The 11,892-nt window shown below is 37.7% G+C and overlaps 1 long non-coding RNA gene across 1 annotated transcript in view; it reads left to right on the top strand.

Moving 5' to 3' along the window:
• Positions 1 to 5,040: 5,040 nt before the first annotated feature.
• Positions 5,041 to 11,892, top strand: part of LOC117979095 (uncharacterized) — a 29,292-nt gene continuing 22,440 nt past the window's right edge. The window contains exon 1 of the long non-coding RNA XR_004669739.2: positions 5,041 to 5,423. This is a non-coding gene — a long non-coding RNA (uncharacterized LOC117979095). The remainder of the gene's footprint in view (positions 5,424 to 11,892) is intronic.

Below are 11,892 nucleotides of genomic sequence, written 5' to 3'. Positions count from 1 at the left end.
TGCAGATGAGGAAAGTCTGAGTGCATTTGACTGTCCTAAGATCGCATCTCTTGTCACTGACAGGGATAGGATTTTGACTCAGATCTATCTGATCCCAAGTGCAGCTCCCTTCACAGAACTGGGGGGTGAATCCTTGGATGTGCAGGGATACTTACTAATTGTAGGTGCTTTAATTATTTTAATCTGGGAGTTTTCCTTTGCTGAATCCTGATTACCTAAAATGCACGGCCACTGATGAAGATCATCTTTTCAGCTACATGGTATGTTGTCCATTGGTGTCTGAGCAATTTTTCTTCCTTTTAAAATATCTGCTTGTTATTGCCACGGTTCCTAGGCCATCCATGCTCACTGCACTCCCCTTGTTTCCTCCTACATCTCTAGCTGGTAATTTTCAGTCTTATTGCAAGTTTTTTAACCTCATTGGGGTCCTTTCAGTGTTGAGGCTTCTCAGGGTTTTGTTTTGGACCTTCTCTTCCACTCTACACACTCCCTTTCACCACCACACTCCCCTGGCAATCTTCTTCATTTCAATTACACCTGTAAGTGACAGTGTTCACAACTATTCATCTAGACCCTATGTTTCTTTTGGGCTCCAGATCTATGTATTATTCAGAATCTCATTGGGATGTGCCATAGACGATTCAAATAGCCCATATCCTTTCCCTACTTCTATGATTGCATCATTCTTGAATCCTTCTTCTTACATTCAACCAATCACCATGTCCTAGTGATTCTACTAAATATTTAGCAAAACCATTTTTATTCTAACTTTACTGCCAACCCCAGAGCAGGCTGCTACCATCTCTGTCCTAATTTTTCATGCCTCCAGACTATCTCCTCTTTGAATTCATCTCCATACTACTGACAGAATGTTTTTTTGTTTTCAAAAACCTAATTATGCTTATTCTCTGTTTAAAGATTTTGCAATAACTTTACATCTCTCTCAAAGTGAAGTCAACTTCTTAATATAACCTACAAGGCCCTCAGTGTCTGGCCTCCTGTCTCACTTTGTTATTTTCATCCTTTGCCTCTTCCTCTAAACCAGCTACTAATGTTTTCTGACCTCTTGGTAGTCTGGGATAGGGTGCCTTCTCTGGGTCTTGCTTTCCTTTTTAATAGCATTTATCATATGGAATTATAACTTTTTACGTGACTGCATTCCCCCACCAGACTGTAAGCTGCTAAAGGTCAGAGACTCTATCTTGTTCACACCTATCCCCAACCAAGCACAGTGACTGGCACATTGCATGTACTCAATAAACATGTATTGAAGTTCCTTTTTATAGCCCTTAGCCCAGTACTGTGTAAAATCAGGCACACAGTCATTTGTTTCTATTTGGAATCTGTAATGAAAATATCAGAAGATTCAGTCATGTAGAAAATGAAAACCTCTCTATTTAACAGTATTTTTCTCCTGTTTATTACATTTCCTTAGTGAAATATAGGTGATGCGATAAAAATAATTATTATATCACATAAAGTGCAGCATCTAGCCCACCTTTACCGTACTTCAATCTTGAAATTTCTTGCAGATCAGTCTGAATTTTATATTAAAGAAAATTCAGAAGATCAAGAACAAGTGACTTATTTAAACTGCAGAAATTGATTTCAAAGAAACGATATTATAAATTTAGCAAGAAGTAAAGCATCAAATGACTTGTCAATTTACCTTAACTGATTAAAATATGCTCAGGGCATGACTTCTTAATATACAGGTCAAATATCATAGGGAGAGTTTTCAGTGTTCATGAGAAATATGACTAGAAATTAAAATCACCTTTTTCAAATAAAAAAAATGCACGCTGCCACTGTAGCACAGGAGATGAGAGTCATCAGCCAGGTACAAGTGTTGTGAGCATCTGTTTATGGAGAGAGGGAGGATGTAGTGCAAAGGTTAATGATGTTCTTTGGGCCCAGGAAGAAACCTCATAACTGGATGGTGCCTTGATTTCTCTTTATCTCAGGTTTATTGCAAGCATCAATGAAAGGACAATTGGGAAGAAAGGCACAGAGCATTAATTAATCTAGAATGCAGATTAAGAAAACTCAGGAAAATATAGTCCAGTTTTGAGCATAGCTGGAATTGGGGGGTAGTTGTAAGATTTGCTTCAGTATTATTATGGTGCTTTTAAAGTAGAAATCAGCAGATTTGAATTATTTCCACCTAATTGTGAAGAACCTCCTTTTGGGTTAAAGTGATTGAGTAAAAAGAGGTAGAAATGTGATGTGTTATGCAACAGTTGAATCCTAGAGCTGTTCAATGGTGTGACAAATGAATAAAGGAGTGGGGGAATTGGGCCACTGGCAATGGAAGCCCCCTGAGCAGCTACTTGTAGGGTGACTAGGACCCTGTCTTGGGACCCTGTCTTGAGACAGATATAAAGGATAGGGTAGGGTAAGTTGAAGGATGAAGAATAGAACAGCAAATAAAGTGGAGTAGGAGAAGGACTTTTGGTCACAGAAGATTCAAATAGCCTTCAGGTTCCTCTTTCTCTTCCTGTTTTCTTTTCTTTTTTTTTTTGACTGGCCCAGTGACTTTTGGAGTCACACACACTAGCAAAGAACCTTTGCCATCTCCCAGACACTTGCAAACAGAAACAGTTGTATTTCCAACCTGCTTCCTGCACTTACCTAAACTTTGAAAAGCTCTGTGTAGTATATGTCAGTATCATGATGCCAATTTGACAGATGAAGAGAAGGGCTCAGGGAGGCTAATGTGACTTGCACAAGGTCACTTAGTGATTTGTGTCAGAACAGGGACTGCCACCTCTGTCTCCTGCCCCTGCTGCTTTGTGAAGCCACATGCTGGTGGAATATGTGACCATTATGTACTATGTGTTAGTAGGATTGATACTGCCCTTCATAACCCCAGGATCCCAGCCAGAGTTTTTGACAGCGTTTGGTCAGGTGGAAAACTGGGAGGAAGATCTAAACCATTTGTTTGCCTTTCTCTTCGATTGTTTTTGGGAGAGATTTTGTTGTGCTTCCCAAGGAGGCTATTTTCCATTATAAATGATGCTGCTTACAATAAGACTAAAAGCTTCATTAAGCTAAAAAAAAGAGGAAAAGGAAACAAAGTAGCTCACATATCAGTATTGCATGGAAGCAGTTCTGAAGAATACATTAAAGATAATGAGTATTAGGCTACTTAAATTATTTACAAGACTTCAAAAATTTTAATATGTTGTCTGGAAATAGAAGTAGGTTCTCTGCCACATTCTGGTCAGTTTCCTAGACTGTAGAATGATTGGGTATTTTCTCTGGGACCCCCACACTCAGGTCTAAAGGGGGTCCGTAAATGATTTTAGCTTAGGTAAAATGAATGGGCTTCAGTAAAATCCCACGTACTTGTGTGGAGGGTCCAGCCTTGTCCCCTACCACACTTTCCCCTTTTCTCTTAGAAGTCATCAGCTCTGTACCATTCTAAACTTACTCTGAGGATTGAAGGGCTCATACTTCCTGTAGGCAAAGAAGTCAAAAGAATGATTATTTAATGACAGAGTTTTAGGCTGTCATTAGATCTATAATTCAACCTAGGTATGAAGGATCATCGAGTTGCCATTCCTCTTCTGTATGATTTGCTTCAGAAATAATTTTCACACCTGTCACTCTTGTCTGGGTCAGAGAGTTGCAGCCAAGATCACATTTTAAAATCCTCCTGAAGAGTACAGTATAGAGGAAGAGGGCTAATCTGGGAGTCAGGAGACTTCCCTTGTCTCATTAACATTAGTAACTCACCACGTAGCTTTAAGGAAGTCTAGTCTTCTTTCTGGACATCAGTTTCTACATCTGTAAAATGAGTTTTATACCATGTTGGAAAGGACTGTTGGATTAGATTAACTATTAGGTTCATTCCGTGGAGCTTTGGTATAGAAACATGGGACTTTATTAAGATATATTTCAAATGTACAGAATTGTGTCCTTGAGGATAATAAACAACCATTACCAATATTAAAATGTTGCCATCTTTGCATCTGATTTTAATGTAACAAAAACTTTTGCTTGAAGCTGGAGGATGCTGGGCACCCATATCTGATCTCATTGTACATCCTTCTTTCTTCCCTTTCTGAAGGTAATTAGTATTTTAAATTTTGTGTTTAGTATGACTGTACATGGGTTTCACAGTTTTCAAAATATGTATATATTCCTAAACAATACATAGAGTTGTTTTTCATGTTTTCCAACTTTACGTAAATGACATTATATTGACATACTATTCTGCAACTTGCTTTTTTGCTCAATATTCTTGCATGTATTATGATTTTTATTATTGTAGAGCTACTTCATTTCTTTTATAATGACTACTACTGTATATGATACTTCATTGCACAAACATACCACAATTTATACAGCCATTCTTTTACTGATATACATTTGCATTGTTTTTAATTTTTCACGATTCCAAACAATACTGCAATAAACATTCTTCTGTAGCAGTCTCTCTTACTGCATGTATGTGAGTGTTCTCTACATATAAAGCTGGAGGTGGAAATTGAGTAATTGGTTGTGTATATCATCAGCTTTACCAGAGTTACATAATACTTGAAAGTAATCACTTAAAACTCTGACAAATAGTATGTAAGATTTCTGGTTTCTTTTCGTCATTGCAAACACTTGACATTGACTCGCTGCTTTTGCCAATCTGTTGTACTTAAAATTATTTCTAATTTTTGTAATTTATGTTTCCCAGAAGACTTAGAAATGAAGTTGAAACTGTGGTTGAGCATTTTTCCATATTTTTATCAGTCTTTTGGCTTTCCTGTTCTATAAGAAATCTATTGGTATCCTCTACTATTTTCTTTACTGGATTGTTTGCATTTTTAATATTGCTTTGTATGGGTTCTTTATACATTGTGGATATATATTTCACAGTAGCATGTGTTGAATGCTTCTGCTAGTCTGCAGCTTTTTTTAATCTTTGTGACATTTTTGTTTTTAATTTAATCGGTGTGACAGATTGTATTTTCCAAAGATAGCCGCAAGGGTGTCTGCTGTCCAACAGACTCTTCTAGAACTTTGCCACTCCCTCAAAAGATGGAACCTATGTCTCTTACACAGAAAATTGGGAGAGACCCTGTGACTGCCTTGACCAGTACAGTTTGGCAGAAGTGTTGTTAGGTGACTTCTAATGCCAAGTCACACACAAAAATGCTATTTCTGCCAGGTTATCTTGGAATACTTTGTCTTGGAATTCAGCCCTCATGCTGTGAAGAAGTGCAAGCGGACTACGGGGAGGCTGATGAGGCAAGGAACCAAGGCCCCTGGTCTGCAGCTCCAGCTGAGCTTGCAGCTGCCAGCCTGCATGAGCTCTCCAGCCTGTGAGAGAGCCATCCTGACAGAGGGTTACCCTCAGTCAAGTAGCACTAGATGTGGAGAAGAGACAAGTCATCCCTGCTTACAAGGCCTACTTACACTGCAGATTTGTGAGCATAATAAGCCATTAAGTTTTGGGTGGTTTGTTAATAAGTAATAAATAATTGATAGAGCCAGATATATCAGTCTTATCTGTTACTGTGTCTATGTGTTATCTGTTACTGTGTCTATGTGCATGCATACACACGCATGCATGTATGTTCTTAAATTCTTTTCTATAATACCTCACAGCCATAAAGGTATGGATTTATCTTTTTATCTAAAAGTTTTAAAGTCCCACTCTTATCTTTTTAGTTTATTTAATACCGACATGAATGTATAGTGTGAAGTGGGGACATAATTTTTTCCATGTAGATAAATAGTTTTCCCAACACAATTGGCTAGTCTAACTATGGATTTTAATGCTACCTGTGTTCTGTATACACTTCTGTATACTTGTTTTTTGTTTGTTTGCTTATTCCTGTGCTAATATCACATTGCCTTATTTGCTGTAGCTTTAGAGTCAGTCTCCACATTTGTCAGGACATGCTGCGTTATTCAGTCTTTTAATTCACAATTATTGTGATAACTTTTGGCCTTTTCTTCTTCAATATAAATTTTAATATTAGCTTGTTGAGTTCTGCAAAATACTCTGTTGACGTTATTGATAGATTAATTTGGGAAGACTTGTGTATGGCTGCATTCACTTAGAATTTTTCTATTATAAATGGCATATATAAATATTACATTTGAATTGTTGCTATTATCAAGGAATACTTTATTTTTTCATTTAGGTATGATTTACATGAATAAAATAGACCCATTTTAAGTGTGTGGTTTGTTGAGTTTTGAGAAATGTATAAATTCCTGTAACAAACATCTTTATCAAGACCTCACTCTCATCCCAGAATGCTCTCATCCCTCTTTCTAAAAAATTCTTTCCCAGCCAAAGGCAGCTACTGTTCTGGGCTTTATCTGTGTAGAGTAGATTTTTCTCCTCTTGATCCTCATGTAAAATAAATAATTCAGGGTGTATTTTGTCCAGTGCAGTTTCTTTCCTTCATTACAGCTTTTGTGAGATTCATCCATGTTGTCGATAACAATAGATTTTTCTATTTAACTACTGAATAGTATTACATGGTATAAATATGCCACAATTTCTTTATACTCCTGTTTATGGGCCTGTGGGTTGTTTTCAATTTGTGACTCTTATAAATAATTTTACTAAAGATATTCCTCTACAAGTCTCTATGTGGGCATATATTTTCATTTTTTCTTGAGTAAACACCTGGAATGAAATTGCTGGGACATAGGATAGGTACTTATTTAACTTTGAAGAAATTGCCAAATTGTTTTCTGAGTTGATTTTACTATTTAAATTCCCACCAGCAATGCATAAAAGTTTAAGTTGCTCCACCAACATTTGTGCTGTTAACTTTTCAGATTTTCAGCATTTTAGTGAGCATGCGGTAGCATCAAATTAATAGTTTAAATTGCATTTTGTTCTTATTACTGGTCACATTGAACATCTTTTTCTGTGCTTAAGTGTCTTTTCCAAAGTTTGCCCATTTTAAAATTTGGGTTATTTGTTGTTTTATTCTTGAATTGTAGGCTTAAAAAAACTATGTTCTGGATACCAGTCTTTATCAGATACATTTATTGAAATATTCTGCCACTTTGTTTTCTTGATGTTGTTTTTCAAAGAGCAGATCTTAATCAGTTGACGGAATCCTTTTCTTTTAGAGTTTAAGACTTTGCCATGCTATCTAAGGAATTTTTGCCTGTTCCAACATTATACATGTTTTTTCCTATATTTTCTTCAGAAAGTTTTAACATTCTAGCTTTTATGTTTAGGTCTCTGATTTGCTTCTCACTATTTATTGTGTGTATGAGGTGTGGTAAGAATTAAAGTTCGTATTTGTTTTAAATGAATATCCAGTTCTTTCAGCATCATTTATTGAAAAAAGCATCCTTTCAAATTGAATTTCCTTGGCACTTGTTAAAAATCAGTTGAGCATGTATGTATATATTTTTGGACTCTGCATTCTATTCAGTATATCTGTGTGGCCATCCTTATGCCACTACCAAACCATCCTGATTCCTTTAATTCTGTGTTAAGACTTGATAAAAGGTAGCATTAGTTTTCCAATTCTCTTCCTTTTAGAAGTTGTTTCGGCTAGCCTAGGTACTTTGTGTTTTGATGTAAATCTAAGAAGCAGCTTCTCAATTTCTATTCCTACCCCAAATATTAAACTAGCTGCTTAATACATTTTGTCTGTGTTCTAGTTGGTTATAGTGAGTGTGCAAGTTCTGTGCCATCCCCAGAATGAAGGTGTGATGATTAAGTTTTATGTGTCAACTTGGCTAGGCTACAGTGCCCAATTGTTTGGTCAAACACTAGTTTAGATATTGCTCTGTGACTATTTTGTAGATGTGATGAGCAGCTACAACCAGTTGACTTAAAGGAGATGACCCTTGATAATGGGGGTGGGTTTCTCTGAATCAGTTGAAGGCCTTAAGAGCAAAAACTGAAGTTTCCTGGAGAAGAAAAATTCTGCCTTCACACTTTTACTCTAGCCTGCTGTACTGCTCTGTAGATTTTGAACTCAAACATACAACTCTAATCCCATCTGAGTTTCCAGCCTGCCTGTTTGCCCTGCAGATTTTGGACTTCAGAAATTGACTGATGTAGAAGGGAAAGAAAACTCTTACTTTTTAGTCATTCACATTTCATAGTAAGTTTTTCCATTGACTTACTGTTACGATGGTGCAATGAGCCATTAATTGATGGCAAAAACCCTGATTACTTTTGCACCAACCTCATATTAAGTGTGGCGTACATCTGAGGGAAACTTGAAAGATAAGCGTATATAAAGGAGAAAAGTAAGAAAACTTCACGGAAACTCCCCAGAAAGGGTAGTTTCTCGGTGTATGGAGCTACGGTTAAGAGTGATTGAAAATACATCCTCTTGGCAATGTGCATTTTACTAAGCATTTCACATAACTAATGATGTTGCCTCTTTATGCATTGATACCAATTCTATGAGAGGCCCAGTGCTCGGAATACAGATACCCTCCAGGAACTCATGGTTTAATGAGACAGTCATATAAGCAGATAGCATGCCATGAGTGCTATGAGAGGGCTAAGTGAAGGTTACCGTGGGAATACTTAAGAGCCGTGGGCCATCCTTTAATTAGTCAAATACATGAAATGAGTTATTAGAAGTAAGAGATATTCCAGAAAGCAGGGAGCTGAGAAGATGGCAGAAAGCTTCAGCTTTGCCCCTGCGTATAGTGGACAGGACCAGGCCTTGTAAAGCTGGAGTAGCTCTCTGGAGGATGGGCTATATGTCACAGGAACCCTCCACTTTCTCACTTGCAAAATGTAGGATCTTCTTGGCTGTGGATAGTGTCACAGTGAGATGGCCCCAAGAGATTTATTTCCCTTGGAGAAATATTCCTTGCTTATGTGTGGACCTGCAAAAAAAAGTCCGTGCCTGCCTACATACATATGTAGATACTTTGCATAGCAGAACTGATTTAGCACAGCTAGGAAATTCTAATGAGACAAAACTTGTGGTTAGGATCTCACCAACTACATCTTCCCCTGGCAGCCATTCCCCATGGATTAATGAATGGGCCTTGGAGATGGTATCCCTGTGTTTTGGGGATGCAGTTGATGCTCTGAGGGCTGTGCTTGTGCATGCCCCATTATTCACTTTTTGCTTAGTTTACAATGGTGCATTTATAAGAGAAAATGAAAACTCAAGCCTGGTGTTGTGTTCCTAAAATCTTTGACTCAATTTCGAACTTGGCTGTCAGCCATGATGTAAAGATGATAAGCATCCTCAATAAGGATTTTGCAAATAAGAAGTAGACTTTCACTGGTGCTTTTGTGGCTCAGTTTCTGAATTTCTCATTTTTTAATTAGTGAGAAGTGGCAATGAGGAGCATGGAGAATACCTATTATTTCCTGGTCCAGAAGTGTGAAGAGTGTGGGAAAGTAAATAGCCATCACATCAGCCAATTGTAAGGAACAGTGCCTTCAGGGGTAAGGCAGATTTCAGGTAGAGGGAGAAGTCATAGGGAATACTCACTAAAAGGGCTGAGGATATCAGGGACGGTGCTGGACTGCAAGTTCCAGATGGCCTGTGTAAGGGAATTGAGAAGGGGTAGAAGATGGGGTCAGACAATAGGATTTGAAGAGCCATAGAGAGATGAGGGATGACATGGGAGATTTAGGCCATTAACCCAGTTGCTCATCCCAAACCTTGGAAATATCCTGTTAATCAGCAAATATTGTTAATTGTAATCTTAACATAGATCCCAAATCCTACTTCTTACCTCCTGTACTGTGACCTCCTTACTCCAAGCTGCATTTTCCCCTTGCCTGGACTTCTAACTTGTCTTCCTTCCTCCACTCTTGCCTTCCTTCTTCTTCTTCTCCATATAGCAGCCAGAGTCTTGTTTTTTAAAGAAACATAATCAGATTATGTTTTTCTCTTTCTCAGAAGCCTCCATGGGATTCTCATCATGCTTAGAACAAATTCAAATTCTTTGTTAAAAACTTTTATTTTAGGTTCAGAGGTACATGTGCAGGTTTGTTATGTAGGTAAACTAGTGTCACGGGGACTTCTTGTGCAGATTATTTCATCACCTGGGTACTAAGCCTAGTACCCAATAGTTATAGTTATTTTTTCTTATCCTCTTCTCCCTCCCACTCTCCACCCTCAAGTAGGCCCCAGTGTCTGTTGTTTACTTCTTTGTGTCCATGTGTTGTCATCAGTTAGCTCCCACTTATAAGTGAAAACATGCAGTATTTGGTTTTCTGCTCCTGTGCTAGTTTGCTAAGAATAATGGCCTCCATCTCCACCTATGTTCCTGCAAAGGACATGATCTCATTCTTTTTCATGGCTGCATAGTATTCCATAGTGTATACATACTACATTTTCTTTATCCAGTCTACCACTGATCGACATTTAGGTTGATTCCATGTCTTTGCTATTGTGAATAGTGCTGTAATGAACATATGCATGCAAGTGTCTTTATAATAGAATGATTTATATTCCTTTGGGTGTATACCTAGTCATGAGATTGCTGGGTTGAATAGTAGTTCTGTTTTACCTCTTTGAGGAATCCCCACCCTGCTTTCCACAATGGTTGAACTAATTTACACTCCCACCAATAATGTATAAGTGTTCCCTTTTCTCTGCAACCTTGTCAGCATCTGTTATTTTTTGACTTTTTAATAATTGTCATTCTAACTGGTGTGAGATGGTATCTTGTTGTGGGTTTGATTTGGATTTCGCTAGTGATCAGTGATAGTGAGTTTTTATTCCTATGCTTGTTGGCTGCATGTATGTCTTCTTTTGAAAAGTGTATCTTTATGTCTTTTGCCCACTTTTTAATGGGGTTGTTTATTTTTTTTTCTTGTAAATTTGTTGAACTTCCTTATAGATGCTGGGTATCAGACGTTTGTCAGATGCATAGTTTACCAAGTTTTTCTTTCATTCTGTAGCTTGTCTGTTTACTCTGTTGATAGTTTCTTTTGCTGTGCAGAATCTCTTCAGTTTAATTAGATTCCATTTGTCAATTTGTACTTTTTGTTGTGATTGCTTTTGGCACTTTTGTCATGAAATCTTTGCCAGCTTTTATGTCCAGAATGGTATTGCCTAGGTTGTCTTGCAGGGTTTTTCTAGTTTTGGGTTTCACATTTAAGTCTTTAATCCATCTTGAGCTGATTTTTGTGTATAGTGTAAGGAAGGGGACCAGTATTAATCTTCTGCATATGGCTAGCCAGTTATCATACCACCATTTCTTGAGTAGGGTGTCCTTTCTCCACCACTTGTTTTTGTCAGCTTTGTCAAATATCAGATGGTTTATTATTATTATTATTATTATACTTTAAGTTTTAGGGTACATGTGCACAACGTGCAGGTTTGTTACATATGTATACATGTGCCATGTTGGTGTGCTGCACCCAGTAACTCGTCATTTAGCATTGGGTATATCTCCTAATGCTATCCCTCCCCCCTCCCCCAACCCCACAACAGTCCCCAGTGTGTGAGGTTCCCCTTCCTGTGTCCATGTGTTCTCATTTTTCAATTCCCACCTATGAGTGAGAACATGCAGTGTTTGGTTTTTTGTCCTTGTGATAGTTTGCTGAGAGTGATGGTTTCCAGCTTCATCCATGTCCCTACAAAGGACATGAACTCATCATTTTTATGGCTGCATAGTATTCCATGGTGTATATATGCCACATTTTCTTAATCCAGTCTATCATTGTTGGACATTTGAGTTGGTTCCAAGTCTTTGCTATTGTGAATAGATCAGATGGTTTTAAATGTGCAGCTTTGTTTCTGGGCTCTCTATTCTTTTCTGCTGGTCTATGTGTGTGTTTTTGTAACAGTACCATGCTGTTTTGGTTACTGTAGCCTTGTAGTATAGTTTGAAATTGGGTAGCATGATGCCTGTCACTTTGTTCTTTTTGCGTAGGATTGCTTTGGCTATTCAGGCTCTTTTTTTGCTTCCATATGAATT

Source organism: Pan paniscus, chromosome 12, assembly GCF_029289425.2.
Source record: "Pan paniscus chromosome 12, NHGRI_mPanPan1-v2.0_pri, whole genome shotgun sequence".
Taxonomy (NCBI): Eukaryota; Metazoa; Chordata; class Mammalia; order Primates; family Hominidae; genus Pan; species Pan paniscus.
The sequence above is the reverse complement of the archived record's forward strand: the minus strand, read 5'-3'. Positions and strand labels throughout refer to the sequence as shown.